General features: G+C 36.2%; 1 non-coding gene across 1 annotated transcript; it reads left to right on the forward strand.

Annotated features, from left to right (window-relative positions):
• Positions 1 to 15507: 15507 nt before the first annotated feature.
• Positions 15508 to 15610, forward strand: LOC148043858 (U6 spliceosomal RNA). The gene has a single exon (XR_015697935.1). It is a non-coding gene; the product is annotated as a U6 spliceosomal RNA (small nuclear RNA).
• Positions 15611 to 18509: the final 2899 nt, after the last annotated feature.

Genomic DNA, 18509 nt, shown 5'->3' on the forward strand with positions numbered 1-18509 from the left:
ACCTTCCCAGTTCTGCTTCAATATCTTAACCATTGAATCATACCAGAAACAAGCTATCTACCTATAGCACGAATCATAAAGAATTGCAATATCAAATTGCAAATTATTATTGCAATAACAATCAAAACTATAACAATTAGAATAATTAAAATATTCATTAATATTAAAGAAGCCGGTCAAGTAAGTTCATGATGGAATGCACAAACGTGGAATTCCTTTCCATTTGGATTTTTATTTTTACTAAACAAATTAGCTTCTATCTTGTATAATTAAAGTCATTAGAGCCTAAAACTTTATGTTTACTCCCTACACAAGGTATTTGGCATTTTCTAACTCCATGATCTGGATGATAATATCATTTTTATCAAATTGTTATAATCTTAAAGTCTATGACTGTGATCAATTATTGATTATAGCTGAAATCCCAGGCAAATTATCAGGGCCAGTTTGCTTAGACAATGTAATGTCAAAATTGGGCATTTTACAAACAAATGAAATATAGTACAAATTGTACCATCAAAGTTTATAATATGGCACGTATGCAATACATGCACACATACACATACAGTAAAATTATTTTTATTGGTGAATGTTCCATATCTTCATGGTTTTGCTTCTGCCAATTACTTGCATCCAAGTGTTTAAGAATTTAAATAAATGATATGCAGAACAAATCTAATAAGTTACACATGACCCAGTCATACTCCAGAGCTGCAGCACATTAAATATTTAATTTATATATAAAAAACAAACATATTTCATTGCCCTTGAGTCCTGATTTGTTCCACAAAAATCATTATGTCCCTAATTAGAAAAATAGGACAAGAAGATGGGATATTCCTGATTAAATAAAGAGTTAATGGCACAATATTTTTAACAAAAATTTGTCATATTGTTTAAAATACATTCTTAGATTTGGGATCACTTCTATTCTTTTTAGATAGACATAGTTTACATGTATTCCTGTGAGGCTTAGTGATTAGGTTAGAATTGGAAAAATGGAACTTGTAATGCATCCTCCAACATGTACAACTTTGGCAAGTCATTGTCTCAAGTCAACCTATCCTTCAAGATTGTTTTGTGTAAAAATACAAGGGAGGGTACACCTGCATTTTACTTCTGCTGCAAAGGAGAGATTAATTAATAATCAAACAATCAATTAATGTTACAGCAAGATTAAGGTGACCAGATTTTCAGATTGGAAAAGAGGGACGCCCTTGACCGGGGGGGGGGGGGCTTTATTAAAAAAAAATTTTTTGTCAAAAGGTCACCCCAGGACACTGAAACCAGCATAAATACGAATCTTTTGCAAACAAAATTTTGATCACGTGACCATGAGGATGCTGCAACGGTCGCTAAGTGTGAAAAATGGTCGCAATGGTCGCTAAGTGTGAAAAATGGTCATCAGTCACTTTTTTCAATGCCATTGTATCTTCCTGATTATTAAAAGTGCAAATTCACTCAGTGTCAATCATGACTTCTGAGTCCATTTCAAAGTATTGTGCATAGAAATTTTAAAAATGGCTTGTTTCAATTTATTTTGGATAGAATCTTTTTTTAAATAGTCTAAGACAATTTAAAAAAAGAATCAACACAGAATACCACTATTTTAAAAAACCATATGCACAATAAATAACATATTATTTTAAAATACATTAAAAAAATAAAAGAAAAAACCCGGCTCACTTACCAGCAGGCAGGCAGAGTCAGCAGATCTTCGTAGCAATGGATGGAAGCACACAGGGAGCCTATATATACGCAACTGCAGTAACAATGACAATGATGAAGGATTGGATTGAGTTAAAGAATAAAAGAATTCTGATCTTAGAAGGCCATGACCTGCAGGCAGGCTGGCATAATTTCTTATGGAATGAATGACAAACATAAAATGCACAAATACTTTCAAAATCATTTAATTAGAACTTTACTGCAACAATGGCTCAAAATCAAAAAAATCCACTATGTGAAAACCCCAAATTGGCTATCACCAACAGAAAGAACGACACACCCAAATTTTGCAGATTGGAACAAAATTCTAAGATACAGAGATCTAATTGACAGACAGGGAAATTTAAAAACAATTGAAGAATTGGCAGATCAGAATATGAAAGGTGATTGGCTAACCTACCTCCAAATTAAAACTAAATACAATAAAGACACTAAAATATATGGTATTGAAACAGAACCACACGAATTGAATAAAATTATTCAAAGTCTGGACAGAAAGATGATAGGGAAAATATACAAATTCCTCTTGAAGTATCAAATGGAAGAGGAAATTGGAAACTGTAAAATAACCAATGATAAAATGGGCACAGAACTTTGGCTATAACATTGAACTAGACAAATGGGAAAAATTTTGGGGAATAAATTTAAGAATGAAACTATCAATCCCATACAAGGAAAACCTTGTTCTTTCAATCCTTCCAATATTTTTTCCTTCATTCCCATGTCTGTTTCAATATTAAGTACATTTCTTCCTTTCTTCCTATAATTTTTTCCATTTTCTTCCTTATATTCTTTTCCATTTCAACATTGTCTTCCTTTTTTCCTTCCTTCCTTCCTATACGTCTTTCCATTTTCTTCCTTATATTATCTTTTCTGTTTCAACAGTCTTTGTTTCTTCCTTCCTTCCTTCCTTCCTTCCTTCCTTCCTTCCTTCCTTCCTTCCTTCCTTCCTTCCCTTCCCTTCCCTTCCCTTCCCTTCCCTTCCCTTCCTTCCTATACTTCTTCTTTCATTCATTATATTTTCTTTTCCATTTCAATATTAAGTGTAATTCTTTGTTCAGGATTACAGGCGGCGGGAGCCCCGGAAGCGCGTGGAAGTTCTCTGCGGGCGGCAGCCGCTGCGCCCACCTCTCCTCCTGCCTCTTCGTCAATGGGATCACCGCCTCCGAGAGCGTGGGCGCAGCGGCTGCCGCCCGCAGAGAACGTCCTCTCGCTTCCGGGGCTCCCGCCGCCTGGCAGAAGCCCCTGAAGCACGTGGAAGTTCTCTGCGGGCGGCAGCTGCTGCGCCCACCTCTCCTCCTGCCTCTTCGTCAATGGGATCGCCGCCTCCGAGAGCATGGGCGCAGCGGCTGCTGCCCGCAAAGAACTTCCATGTGCTTCAGGGGCTTCTGCCGGGCGGCGGGAGCCCCGGAAGCGAGAGGACGTTCTCTGTGGGCGGCAGCCGCTGCGCCCACACTCTTGGAGGCGGCGATCCCATTGACGAAGAGGCAGGAGGAGAGGTGGGCGCAGCGGCTGCCGCCTGCAGAGAACTTCCACGTGCTTCAGGGGCTTCTGCCGGGCGGCGGGAGCCCCGGAAGCGAGAGGACGTTCTCTGTGGGCGGCAGCCGCTGCGCCCACGCTCTTGGAGGCGGCGATCCCATTGACGAAGAGGCAGGAGGAGAGGTGGGCGCAGCGGCTGCCGCCTGCAGAGAACTTCCACGTGCTTCAGGGGCTTCTGCCGGGCGGCAGGAGCCCCGGAAGCGAGAGGATGTTCTCTGTGGGCAGCAGCCGCTGCGCCCACACTCTTGGAGGCGGTGATCCTATTGACGAAGAGGCAGGAGGAGAGGTGGGTGCAGCGGCTGCCGCCCTCAGAGAACTTCCACGCACTTCAGGGGCTTCTGCCAGGCGGCGGGAGCCCCGGAAGCGAGAGGACGTTCTCTGCGGGCGGCTGCCAGCGCCCCCACCCTCTCCTCCTGCCGCGGCGAGCAGAAAATTCTCTGATTAGATTAGATTACTCACCAACAAGCGCAGCTGCAACCCCAAAAGACGAAAGGAAAATGGAGACTCGCGCAGGCGTCCTCAGGCTAAGGAGTCCAGCCAATCAGTGAGCTGGTTGGGATGGAAAATTTTCCATCCCAGCCAGCTCACTGATTGGCTGGAGTCCTGGGCAATTAAATCAGTGAGCGGCAGGCTGGGCTGGCTTAAATTTGTAGGTAGCAGATAGAACAGAACGATGAGCCAGCCCAGCAAGCTAGCAGCTGATGGGCGGGAGCTGCGAGCGCCAAAAAAAGCGTGCTTTTTTAAAAAGCGTGCGGGATGCGGGAAAATGCATTAAAAAGCGGGGGTGTCCCGCCAAAAGCGGGACGTCTGGTCACCTTAAGCAAGATTGATCTCTACTTTGGGCAGACTGGACCACTGTTTTGGGCAGATGAGAGGTAATAAAATCATTGAAGAATTGTGTGTTGATGCATGAGAGACACTATTGAGCTAGCATTGAATTAAAATAAAACTCTTCTACTCACTAGTTGACTTCTGTATCTGGAATTGGGACAAAGTGAGAAACACCAGTCAGGACAATTATACAATTAACTATTAGACAACAATCTATGCTTGGATTTGTTTGATATTTAAAGCATAGTCCTGGTGCAGAAATACTTTATGAAAATTAGTTTTTGATTTAGATTTTGTTTTTGCTTTTACTGCTGGCAGGTTACTTGATTTCATCAGGCCTGAACATTACTTAAGATGGTAAATGCCACCATAATATGACACTCAATTTTATTTCTGCTTGTTGACTTTCTAAGTTAGTTGATGGGTATACTATAGCAATGATTGATTTTGAACAGGTGTTTAATCATATAAAAGTGTCATTTTCTTAAACTGAATACTTTATATATTTTTCAACATACTCCAGCACAGCCAAGGGATTTTAAAAACGGTAGCAAATATATGTCTTCACCTAAAAAAATACACCAGAAAAATAATGATAATGAATAGCTAACACTCTGTGAAATGGTTTCTATGACTTTCACATCATGTGTCAGAAGCAATCAGTATCTTGGATATAGCTTTGGAATTTTAAAGATGTTGATACCACACTTATTTGAAATAGTTCCTGTGGTAGTTAAATTCCACATCTGGATATTGGTGTCACATGCTGTTTTGCAGTAGACATTTACAGCTAGAATAGTATGCAACTGAATAAGCAATGTGGTTACAGTGACATTTTTTCCATAAAACATTAATTGAAAACACTGTCTCCATGATCTACAAATTCCCCTAAATTGTAGGTTATGGGAATGATTTGTGATTTTCCTTTTTCTGCTTCTGATAAACTTTTCAAAATAAGACAAATATATTAATACCTGACCATCTTTTAAAGTAAACAATAGAGGATACATAGAATATGTAAATACTAAAAAAAAACCTAGTTGTTCTTCAAACCATTCAAACCTCAAAGTGAATTGACCTGAGAATTATAACCTACAGAATAAATAGCTGGTAACTGTGTTATCTTGTAATATCCAGGATCAAGGGAGAACTATCAGCTATATAACAGGAAGCTGTTAGGTTATGAAATTGCAAAGTAAGTTAGCAATGGAAAAATTCCACCCTGGATTTAATGATTGTTGTATTTATTATTCATAGAAAGAGGAAGTGGTACAGAATATTCAGGATACAAAAAGTCAAAAAGAATGTATAATTCAGAGATAAGCCTTCTGAAGAGGAAAATGTACGACAGATAATATGCTAAGGAGCAGAGAATACAAAGAGAAGATCTATGTCTGAATGCTGCAGGAGATATAAAGTTGAAGACTGCATAGATTTAAAATATTTGATGATAATATTTAGCATCTCCCAACAGTCATGGTACTGAATTTTTCAAATGTGTGCCACATGCACGCGGTTCCCTAAACATGTGTTTCTCAACCTTGACAAGTCTAGTGCCGATTTCCCTTTGCAAAGCAGGAGGTAAGTTCAGCCATAAGACTGTATTTCATTGTGATTGTGGAGGGCTGGGTAGTTCAGAATCTTTGACCTTAATTTTGGCCTCTGTTAATACTTTTTTTTTGTTTTCTTACTTGCACATTCCTTTCAAGCATAAGGACTAAACAAGTTGGGTAATCAAGCTTTACCGTCACCATAAAAACATAGTTTTAGCATAATTCTAAATCCTGCCAAAAATTAGTCACACATGGTCTCTTACATCACAAACAAACTAGTGTCCTCAAAGTGGTCCAGTTGAGATCCTATTGAAAGGAAGCTGTAAGAATGCTTTTAAAGATCAGAGCCAAATGGTTTTTGAAAAGTGTATCAAATGGGACTAGGCATTTGATTAAAGTTGATTATGCTCTTAAGTGCTTTCCTGGAACAAGATCATAGCTTCCAGCACTGGGCAGAACCCCTTATTCTGTATGATATAATATTCAGGGGAAATGTCCCTTTCTTGCATGCTTCCTCTGACTGTTTTTTCTAGAGGTTGTTTTGGTGCCTTCATTTACATTGGCTTTCCAGATGCCCTTTAGACACTTCCTGACAGAAATTGCAAAGCATGTGTTCAGATAATTCAGAGCATTCATAAACTCTTGCAATATTTTCTCAAGCTGCAAGAGCAGCAAAAAGTAAACCTTAGCAACTCAGCCTAAATTGAAGTTTGTTTTTTACCCTGGCTATTCAATTCAACAATTCGTTATAAGCAAATAATTATAGAAATATCCTGGGGGTTTTTCAGTCACAGTAATTTTTTCCCTCCTCTTTTTGCCAAAGACTCCATTATATGTGTGTGTGTGTGTGTGTGTGTGTGTGTGTGTGTGTGTGTGAGTAGTATATATATATATACGCTGCTTTTTTACAATATGGATAGAGTTTTTGGTGATCAGTGCTAAGATTCTGGCATTTATTTTTGCAGGGATTTACAACAAGGATTCAAAAATAGATAAACATGGTGATAGATTTCCATTTGCTTAGCCAGCCTGTCAAAAACTGGAATATGAAACCATTGCAGCATGTTTTTGTAATAAAATATCCTGGACAATTGGACTTTCAGCTCTGCTTGGTCTGCAATTAATTTCAAACAGGGAAGGCCCCAGGAATTTTGCTTTCTTCAGATGGAATGCTGGGATCAATTATTATTCAACAATGGAGATTTCTTACAGAAAGCAAAGCACTGGGGGAAAAAGCTCTTATACTCATGCTGTTTTAAAGAGCAAACAATTTATCTGGAAGACTCTGCAAAGCAGCTTTTGCTCATCCTTGGCCAGCGTGTCAAGTTTTATGCTATCAGGAAATCTTTCTTGCTGTGCTTGCCATAAACCTATTGTCTCATCATCTAGAAAGGTGCAGTTGTAAAATATGATTTTATACTTTTATCTTTCCACAATAAATTTAAGCTGTTGCATGTTGGAAAACAATACATTTCATTTTCTTTTTTAGAGATGCAACCTTAGTATTAAAAAAAAGCAAAGTATATAAGGCACGATCATTTATGTTCAAACATTATTATTGAATTGTGCAATACAATATAGTTTACAGCTTTCTTCAAATAGATTAAGGGACTTAGATGCCCATGTGGTTGATTTAACAAATCAGATACAAGAGAATGTCATTTGATACTTAGCATGTTTAATCTTTCTAGTTAATATTTTTGAGAACTGTCATAGCTAGAGAATTGTAGGCAGTATTTAAGCCAATGCTGTTCAATTTTTCAAAGCCATAATGGCTATATATCTCTGACATCAATTGAAGATCTCAGAATCACTCTAAAATGCTTTGCAGTGAGGGACTTAGGAGATAAAAAAGGAGTGTTGCCAGATGTTTAAGAACAGAATATGAACCAACAGAAATATCAATGTTACAAATTTATAGATAATATCACTGTAATTTCACTGTTAAGAAACCATTGGTTTTAAACTCTTGTGCAATTATTTTACATATTTGTACATTATTCTCATGCATGTGCATATAATTATGGCTTACAAAATATGCTATAATAGAAACAATGTGAATAGTATAATGGAGTGATGATGGTGGTGGCATAAAACTGAGACTACTATCTAATGTTCTATAAAGACAGAAGAACGTAAGTAGATTGCTGAATCAAACCTCAATCTGCTGCTACAGTAGAAAACCAACACAACTTAGATCATGTAATATCGTTATTTCAAACAAGAATGAAGTCATATTCACATAGACAATTCACCCATATAGAAAATTGCCTTCCTAAATTCCACCAGATGACATTCCCTAATAAGCAAGTCTTGAAAATGTCTCATCTGTCTGATAAAATAGAGTAATAGAGACCATTGAAGAAATGGGATACAACAAATAAAGTGGAACAATATAATTTATTTGACCTAAAATAATTTAACATCAAGTGTATTTCTAGATGGAAGTCTCCTTTATCACTGCCACTGAACTAGATAATTTGTGTCTACCAGATTAAAGTTGCAAAAGTTCAGATGGCTGCTAAGGGCCTGAAATGTCATGAAAACACTAATTAAATGAGATCATTTCTGCAGGCCTTTAATCAAATCTGCTAACCTTGTTGTAATTATTTTGCCTTTTTATTCCTAACTTTATCAATAGTAAAATATAAATTCTATATTGCTTCACAGTGCTTTACAGCCTTCTCTAAGCAGTTTACAGAGTCAGCAAATTGCCCCTAACAATCTGGGTCTTCATTTTACCGACCTTGGAAGGATGGAAGGCTGAGACAACCTTGACCCTGGTGAGATTCGATTTGCCAAACTGCTGGCAACTGGTGATCAGCACAAGTAGCCTGCAGTATTGCACTCTAACCACTGCGCCACCATGGCTCATAACTTTGTCTATGTAAAGAAAAGAGATATAAAAAGATGTGTGTGTGTGTGTGTGTGTATGTGTGTATGTGTGTTGTATTTGTGCTGATAAATAAATAAAGGGAGACTAGTATATATCTATTTCAAGCTATTTAGCTCTCATCAGCTAGCCATACCCTTACTGGAATTCGAACCTGAGCTGTATTACATATTAGGCAGATGTGTTAACCACTAAGCCACAAGGTTCTCCTCCTTTATCAGCTGAGCCAGGGAAATAGGTATGTATTTAGTGATAAATTTAGTTATTTATCAGCACAAATACAACACAAATGTAACAAAGGCAACAGTAAAAAATATTGGGTTTCTGTCTGGATGGTCTCTTGTGACGAGCCGATAGACAGAGAATGGAAGCAGTAGACGTCCTCCCATATATGGGCATACCAGGGGTTGTGACACTAAATACACACACACACATACATACATACATACATACATACATACATACATACATACATCTTTTACAGAGGTCAACTGGTACTCTGTAAAATCCCATCATTAAGGAAGAGCAATTCTGCAAAGCTGTACTTTCAAAGTCTTAGTTGGAAGCTTTCCAAGTTACCAGACAAGGCTGCATGTGTCTAGGTGGTAGGAGATGGCAACGTTTAATATACTTGTCTCCTTAGAAATTGTGCTTACTGGCTGAATTATGCTGCAGTTCTTTGCCATATATCCTGAACAGCTATCCTTGATTCTGCAGGGGAAAAATTCAGTGGTTTCAGCATTTGGTAGCTAAGCTAATTTTCTTTATAAGATCCAGATTTATGAAAATTTCTATGTAGTTATAAATGGAAAATCCACAGATCTGACAGTTGCTTGAACAGAATTTCCTTTTCTTAAAGAAGCATATATTCCTATTGCAGGCTTAAAAATAAAACTTTTAGGTACCCAGGGCAAGGAGCCAATCAAATATTTATATGAAGGAGGGTAAAGACAAAGATTTTTTTTTAAAAAAAAATAGCTTTCCTTAAAGGTTGTTCTCATTACAAAATCTGCTCATTTCCTTCTTATACTAAGACTTTTGCTATTGCTTGATCTTGATTGTAGCTTGCATAGCTGCCTTACATTGGACAAACAAACAAAAACTCTGAATAAAACTTCTGGGAATCCCCTGGAGCCCTGTAATTATTTTAGCCCCACTGAATGTAGCTGTTGTCTGACATTGTAGAAAAGCATAGAGAGTCTGGTATAAGATGTTTGGCTTTAACATTCATGTGTAGATCAAAACTTGTTTTTTGAGTGAATAAGAATATATACGTATTCTCTGTTTGTAAAACCTATACTAATTTTTGTTTTTCCAAAAAATTTAAAATGTTATTTTTAAAAACTGCAATGCATGCATTGAGATAAAGCTTCAATTTTATTTATGGTCAATATGTTCAAAATCCTATCTAATATGACATTACATAAAAAGTTTAACAAATAAGATATGTAATAAATATTACATAATAGACTTAAAAGCTTATTCATTTGTTCCTAAAAATCTTGTTTTTATAGCCATAGTTAAAAATATGCCCATTGCTAGTTTTCATCTGAAAATAAAATTAAATATTTATTTATTTATTTATTAGAATTCGTCAAACAAAAACGAGAACAAGAATAAGAGAATAAAAATACAATGTCAGGGACGATAGACATATTAGTGTACTTATGCATGCCCCTTATTCTTACCACTTAAGTATGAAGTAAGGTCCATGGAAGTCAATTTGTGACTGAAACTGTGAAAATTTGCATATGTATTATTGCGATTAAAACAGAAAAAGTCATTTACATGTAAAACATTACTACATATAATTTTGTATGCAATACATAGGTCTGACTGCAAGCAACACAGTTTTAAGTTATCCAAACTGAAAATTTTGAGCCTAGTAGCATAAGGAATTCTATTGTGTACAGAAGAATGCAAGACTTTTTTTGTGAAGTACTTCTGAACCTGTTCAATTGTACTGATGTCAGATATATGGTGGGGATACCAAACAATTGAACAATAATCTAAAATTGGTCTAGGATAGGTTTTATAAACTCTAATTAGCAATACAATGTTTCCAGAAAAAAAAGGTTCACAAAATTAAGTTTACAACTTAATTCTTAATGCTTTTTTTTTTTTTAAACCAACACTGTGTTACAGTGAGCTTTGGAGCATAAATCATCAGACATAGGTATACCTAGTTCCTTAACAAAGTGAGGGTTATCTGCTAGATCAATGCCACCTAGCTTATACTTGACATTCTGATTATGTTTACCAATATGTAAGACAGAGCATTTATTAATCGAATTTTGAAGTTGCCCAATAGATGACCATTCAGACACATAGTCGAGATCACTTTGCAAAACAACAGAATTATCTATAGAATTGAATAATTTTATGACTGCCATTGCTTTTAAGTTGATCACATAAATTGTTGATATATAGCAAAAAAAGTGTGGGGCCTAAAACGCTGCATTGAGGAACACCAATATTAACTAATGCAGGATTAGACAGCGAGTTCCCTATTTTGACTTTCTGCAGTCTATTAGACAGGAAAGCAGCAATCTACTTGTGCAAAGATCCAGAAATGCTATAAGAGTTTAATTTCAACAGCAGTTTATCACGTACTATTGTATCAAAAGTCTTACAAACATAAATGTAAATGTCATCAACAGCTTTACCTTGATCAAGACATGCAGTTCAGATGTTTTTCAATTCAAAAATTGTAAATTACAGGATGAGTTTTTCCTAAAGCTGTTTGTCGGGTAGAAAATTATTTTTGCTCAGAAGCCAGACACACACTTTCCTATTTCAAAAATTTGTAAGGCAATGTTTCTACATTTTGCTAGTTCTAACATGTGCGGCCTTCAACTTCCAAATTTCCCCACAGAACATTCTGGGATTTGAAGTCCACACATCTTAAAGTTTCCATGGTTGAGAAATACTGTTCTATGGGATCATTTAATTCAATCTTGAACAAATGGCTGCCTAATATTTACTATAACATGCACAGTGAAGGAAACTCCATCACTTTTCTGAGTAATTAGTTCCTCTGCTCTTGCTGCATTGTACATTTTCCCTCATGTACTATATATATATCTGGCTTCCTGTAGTTTAAACCCAGTTTTTTCTTCCCAGAATTCTGGAGTAACAAAAAACAGATCTCAGTTTTCTTTTTTGCTGCATCTTTTCAAGTTTTGAAGAGTGTTAGATCCTACTCATTTTTCTTGTCACGACTTAGATTGTCATATATTTAAATTTTCCTTCATAGGATATATTTTGCAGTTTCTTAATTATTCTCATTGCTCTTTTCTGAATAGGACACATATTAAAGTGGAATTTGACAAGTGCCACATGAAGTGGAAATGCTGATTTTTTTGGATTTGGAATTTATACTTCAGTTGATACAATCTAAAATGTCATTAATTAATTAATTAATGGTTAGAATGCAGTACTTCAGCTTATTTCTACTGACTGCTGGCTGCCAGCAGTTTGGCAGTTCGAGTCTCACTGCCTCAAGGTTGATTCAGCCTTCCAATTTTCTGAGATCAGTAAAATGAGGACCCAGATTGTTGGGGGCAATATGCTGATACTATAGATTAGAGAGGGCTGTAAAGCACTGTGAAGTGGTTTATTAGTGGTATTGCTATTCATTCAATTTCCGTAGCCACCCTTATAAACCAGTAACACTGGATGGCTTTCAGTTATATATATATAATGTTATATAATATATAATGTAAACATTTAAAAATATTTTAAAAATTAAAAATCCAAAATAAATACCAGTATATACTGCAGCCAAGATAATAAATTAACACTAAAACCATGCTCCCCCCTCCCAATACATATTTATAGACCTGGGTACACAGACAAGCATTTTAAAGCCTTACAAAAGGCCAGCAAGGTTGAGGCCATTTCAATCCTTATTCCACAAACCAGAGATCAAGGCAGAAAAGGTCTGTCTTCTGTTAGATTCTACTAGATCAAATTAGATAAGTAGAGACTATTCTAAATAGTTACATTCAAGGTAAATAGCAGCTCTCTTATCATGTTTCTATTAGTACAAGTGTAAGTGCTACTCTTCACAAGGGTTGAGAGAATACATATGTTCTTATCAAATTGAGCTAAAATAAATAATTTTACCTTTTATTTGTAACAAATACATCATGTATGTATGTATGTATGTATGTATGTATGTATGTATGTATTTATGTATGTACGTACGTACATACACATTTATCTCTATATGGGTTATTTTGTTTGTTTTCAGCTCATCACAAAAAAGTCATTTGTGTTCACTAGAACCACCAAAGATAGCTATCCATTGCACATTTTTCCATCATTAAAAAAATGCTGAACAAAAAACATGCTTAACAATTTGTTTTCCACAACTATAAGACTCATGATTGCTACTACTCCATGCCTTTTGCTTTTAGGAAAATGGTCCATGTCTTCTTGAATGAACAGGGAAGAGTACATTCAAACAACTTTCTCTCTTATACCACTTATTTTAAAATGCTGTCTACAGCATGGAAACTTTATTCTCTCAAAATTCTGAATAGAACATATTCTTTTAACATATATTACAATTCCACCTCTCTAGTCACTGATTTTGTTCTTTTCAAACTTATTGTATTCTCCAAATTCTTTACTCAGCAATGAAGATTATGCAGCTGTATGGGTTCAACCTTCCCACTTTAAGTGAACATTGATGTTGTTAGACCAAAATTTGTTTCATTATGATTATGGACTAAAGAATACTTGGTTTAGTTCATACCACATATTGAACTATAAACCATGGTTTAAAAATTACACTGGCTTTTTTGTATAACATACAAAACCACAGACTGCATTTTGACTTTATTTGCAGTCAACCTCAAGCTAGTCTTGTAGGTCACTGTGGCAAAATCAGCACAGAGAGGAGATTCAGAGCTACTTCTGGTTTCACTGTAACACCGCAGTGAAGTATTCTGACAAGCAGAGAGCATAAAACATAACAAAGTCTGTGTGCTAGGTTCCTTGAAATTTGCCAAATACTAAGGAATGCTTAGTATCCTAATGCCAAGAGCTACATCTGTCCTGGCACTTATGCTAATAGTAAATTGGAATGGTAAAGACTATTTTCTGGATTTGGAGGGCTGGTAAACTGTAATTTCATTACAGTTTGCAGTCTGATAAATAGTTATTTTACAAATGCTGCACATATTATAGCATCTATGTTTGAATAGACAATCTCCCCCAGTAAGGCATCTGTTTCTAGAAACTGCCTGAAACACGCTTTCAAAATTATAAATGTACATGCCAAGCAAAAATGTTCATCCGCACTGCAACAAACAAACATCATTAATAGCCTTTAGAAGAAGGTAATATATCAAACTAGCTCATTTTAAAGAAAGAAATGAAAAATGGGATAACAAAAAAAGTTATATGTAGCCCCAGTGATGCTGATGGTTCAAATTTTGACTAGTTGTTATTCTCAACTGCTTACCTTAACTAGTAAGAAACTATATGATTTTTGATTAGTAATTTTAGAACTTGGGTTGCTAAGTACCTTAATATAACACCAAGGCTAATTAACCTTTGTATGTTTATCTTTGTAGTTCAGTTGAGACAATTACTGATCATACAATCTTACTCTGGATATTAATCTTGGAGGAGAGTTCTTTTTTATTTTTCAGATGTATATTTTTATAAAGTATGAACAAGCACTGTTACTCTGAACACTTTTTCTCCAATTCAGTGTTTCTATGCCATATTTTTGTGACTTTTTGCTTTTTCAGAGAAAGATGAGATTGTTGAGGAAATTCTGTCTACAGTGCCTAATTTAATCTCCTTTCTGATGTATTGGCAAAATGGCTGATCCACTGGAACAGCTCATGAAAAAGAATCTTTGAGAATTTCATGTGGTGATGAAGCTGTTTTCTTCAAAGAGTTTCTAAGGCAAGAAAACAAAAAGAATTTTAAATGCAATTAAATTTAAATACAATAAATCTATAAGTTAAATTAGTGTTGGGTTGAAGAAGTGGGTAAGTGATGCATGGGTATAAAGGTAGGATATAGAATTAAGGAAAATTTATTCTAATAGAGAGTGACAATTCCAAGTTGGACAGAGTTGTTAAATATTAGTGGTTTTGTGAGCTTTCCATAGACTATCCATTTTTTAAATCAATCTCTTCCACTTAAAATGTGTTGTGATTTTCACTCTCCTTGGCTTCTTTTATATTGCCAATTGCTATAATATTGCCCACTCGATATAACAGCCCATTTCTTCCAAGAATTTGGATACTAAAAGGAACAAAGGGTGCGCCTTCTATAATCACAAGTTTATTCTTTTTTCATGCATTACTGATTTTATATTCTGATTTTCTCTTAATCCACCTCTTAAGGCAGCTTACAATAATAGAAAAATATGATGTATCAGATAAAGCAAAATTAATATCCTTAAAATAAAAATCAATCATTAAAATAACAAAGAGTTCTTAATGAAGAGGTTTAATTTATTATTAGAAGCCTATTATTTTCCTAATATTAAAAAGTGAGAACTTAACATTCTTCTTAAGGGAATACATTTGGAAGTACCGGTACTTTATGTAGCCAGTGATCATGTAGGAGAAGGTTATTTAATTAATATCTAAATTGTTGGCAATACTAACATTTTAAGCAGTGAGCAGGGCAAATGCTTTAGTACAGACGTAATATGATTCCTGTACTTTACGCTGGTTTACAGTCAGCCACCATATTTTACTATACTAGTATATATACTAGTATAATACTATACTAGTATTTATTCAATGCTATAGTTTGAGGCTTAATCTTGCCAGATTGGTTCCAGGTTGATAGTATCAAAAGTTGAAAACTAATAGTGCCATTGTCTCAAGGGTGCTTTTTCAAAAGGCAACTGGACTGCCTTTGTTTTCTTGAAGACTCTCCATAGACATAATAGTGCCATTCTTTTCCCATCTAATGTTTGATTAATATTCGCTTCAGCAGCACATATACTAAAATTGGAAAGATACAGAGAAGATTAGCATGGCCCCTGCGCAAGGATGACACGCAAATTTGTGAAGTGTTCCATATTTTTTAAGAGCCGAGGTGGCACAGTGGTTAAATGCAGCACTGCAGGCTACTTCAGCTGACTGCAGTTCTGCAGTTTGGCTGTTCAAATCTCACTGGCTCAGGGTTGACTCAGCCTTCCATCCTTCCGAGGTGGGTAAAATGAGGACCCGGATTGTTGTTGGGGGCAATATGCTGACTCTGTAAACCGCTTAGAGAGGGCTGAAAGCCCTATGAAGCAGTATATAAGTCTAACTGCTATTGCTATTGCTATTGCTATTGCTATTGCTATTGCTATTGATAAGGGTCATCTATCAAGGCAGACAAATACACTCAATCCTCTATCTCAGATAGAAATCATAAAATCATTTCTAAACAGAAGAACCTGCCACTGTGAGACCACAGCATTTTCCGAAAACATCAGACTTTTCCTAAATCTGTTGCGATAGAGTGAAGCTAGAGCTTATTACAGTTGTTTATGAATGTATTTTTTGAAGAGCCAGGAGTTTTTATGATTGTTTTTAATGCTTTGTACTATTGCTTGTAAGTACCCAGGATTATAGGATGTAAGGTGGATTGCTATATAAGAATAAATTAATAAAAATTATATTTATATTTATTTATTCATCACCTTGTACTGGAATAGAATATTCTACTACACAGGACTACAATTAGAATCATGTTCTTTATCAAGGAGGGCTTAAAATCTTACAAAACCTCCGTCTCCTACTTTACCCATACACGGAAATAGCTTTTGCTCAAGAAAGACCATCTCCCTTAGCAATGAAGCCAGTCTGCGTTTGACCACATTAATCAATTAGGAATGAAAAGTTTTAAACAAGAAAGTGGTGTTTTTACCTTTCGGCTTCCCTGCCCAAATCCGCATTACTGGAATCTGAAGTGAAGTTATTAGAATTGATTTTGTTTATAGGAATGAAGAAAATTGATCATAATTTCCTCCTTTCCCTTTCCTGTGGGTAATTACAGAAAAAATGTAACAAATGTAAGAAAGAAGTAAAAAGTTTATGAAAATAGTGCTTTAATGGCTATCAATGTAAGCAACAGCTTTACAAAATGTTAAATGTTTTCTAGATTGTTCTGCTATCAATAAAGCATTCATTTGAGCCATAGTCTGGTGCAGTGGTGGGTTTAAATTTTTTTTGGAACCTACTCTGTGGGTGTGGCCTCCTTTGTGGGAGTGGCTTGCCCGCCATGTGACCGTGTGGGAGTGGCCTGCTGCCCATGTGATTGGGTGGGAGCGGCCAAGAAAATGTCACTGAATTCTTTGCCCCAATGGATGAACTACAATAACATTAAAATAAGTACAAAAACAATAAAAAGCTACTTATAGGAAGATGACTGTTCTTGCCAGTCTTCAGTATCACTTACTCCAATGAATGGGCTGCACAAAGAAGAGACACAGAAATGAACTCTTCATTGCCATCATTGGGATGAAACCAGCACACAAAACAATAAAGACAGCTACTTACAGAGGGAAGATTACTGTCTTGCTGGTCTTCTGCACCACCACCTCACCACCTTGCTCCAATAACCTGCACAAAGGAGAGACACAGAAAGCAAGACTTTACTATCTCAAGGATGAACCCAGCACAGAGCACACCCAGCAATAAGGACAGCTACTTACAGAGGAAGGATCACTGGTTTGCCGGTCTTCTGCACACCACTTAGGTCAGTCCAAGTAGCTATTCAGAAGTTAGTGGTTAGAAGCAATGGTAAAGCAAGATATGGAATTAAAACCAGAAATATTTTGTTGGCTATTTGAAAGGGAATACAATATGATGTCAACGTTCCAAATGCCATGTAGAATCAAATCAGAATCAAAGGCAAAACTATGCTTAAAGTTCCAATTTAATAAAGCAGGCATGTTGGCACATAGCTGCGGGAATCCCAACTCTGGAAGTTACATCAGAACCCCACCCAGTTAAAAGTTCATGATCTTGTTCCCACACCCACAATCCATCACATGGTCCAATCTCCTTCTTCCACGCTGGCGTCCATGCCCAGCTTCTTCTGGTCAGGTGTACTGGTGCGGAGAACAAAGGATGACCTTGCCTTCTAGCAAAGAATGAAAAACAACACATTCCAAAATCCTACTCCTTCTAATCCCCTCTCCCATTGACTAAAAGAAACAGCATTATGAAATAAGAGAAAGTGTGGCAGGCCAAAATTCTAAAAGGAATATAAATGCAGGCCTGACAGATATATTTAATTTTACACATGTTAGCAGCTGCTGGAATTGTGTTTGTACAACAGTGGAAAAACAGATATGAAAATGAATAAATATTACAATGTGCAGGAATAAATAAACTGACAATTAAAATCAAGAAGGCTTTGAATACTTTTTCACGTGGGATTTGTTTTAGCAATTGCTAACTAATGGAAACAGAAATTAGAAATCCAAAAGTATGAAAGAAAACACCAATAATGTAAGGAAAGGTCCCTAAAATGTATAAGGAAATATTACTAGATCATTATTAATGTGTAGATAACTGTGGAACATTACACACCCACATGCACACAAACTATGACAGTGCCAGGAAAACACCAAAAAATAAGAATCCCCTCCAAAAGACTGCAAATGAAACCAGTTTTTCCCTAACCCTAAGGACAGGAAAGACAAAGCCACTGGAATAAAAACCATCAAGGCATTGTGAGAAATTATAAAGGACAGTGCCAGGAAGTTCCCAGAACCAGCAACCACCTCACAATTACCTAAACAACGAGGGTGAAACACACAAAATCTGGCAAAGCTGCCTTGCACCAACCTGGCCTGCCCATAGAAAAGCAGCCACTTTGAGACACATAAACCATGCACCAACCTGCACACTTAAAAGAAACATATTGCATCACAAAGAAAACATTTGCAAAAAGGAATAATATTTCTTGTAGTAAATATATTTTATAAA

Source organism: Thamnophis sirtalis, unplaced genomic scaffold, assembly GCF_051295495.1.
Source record: "Thamnophis sirtalis isolate CommonGarterSnake01/CBP01778 unplaced genomic scaffold, rThaSir2_p1.2 scaffold_10, whole genome shotgun sequence".
Taxonomy (NCBI): Eukaryota; Metazoa; Chordata; class Lepidosauria; order Squamata; family Natricidae; genus Thamnophis; species Thamnophis sirtalis.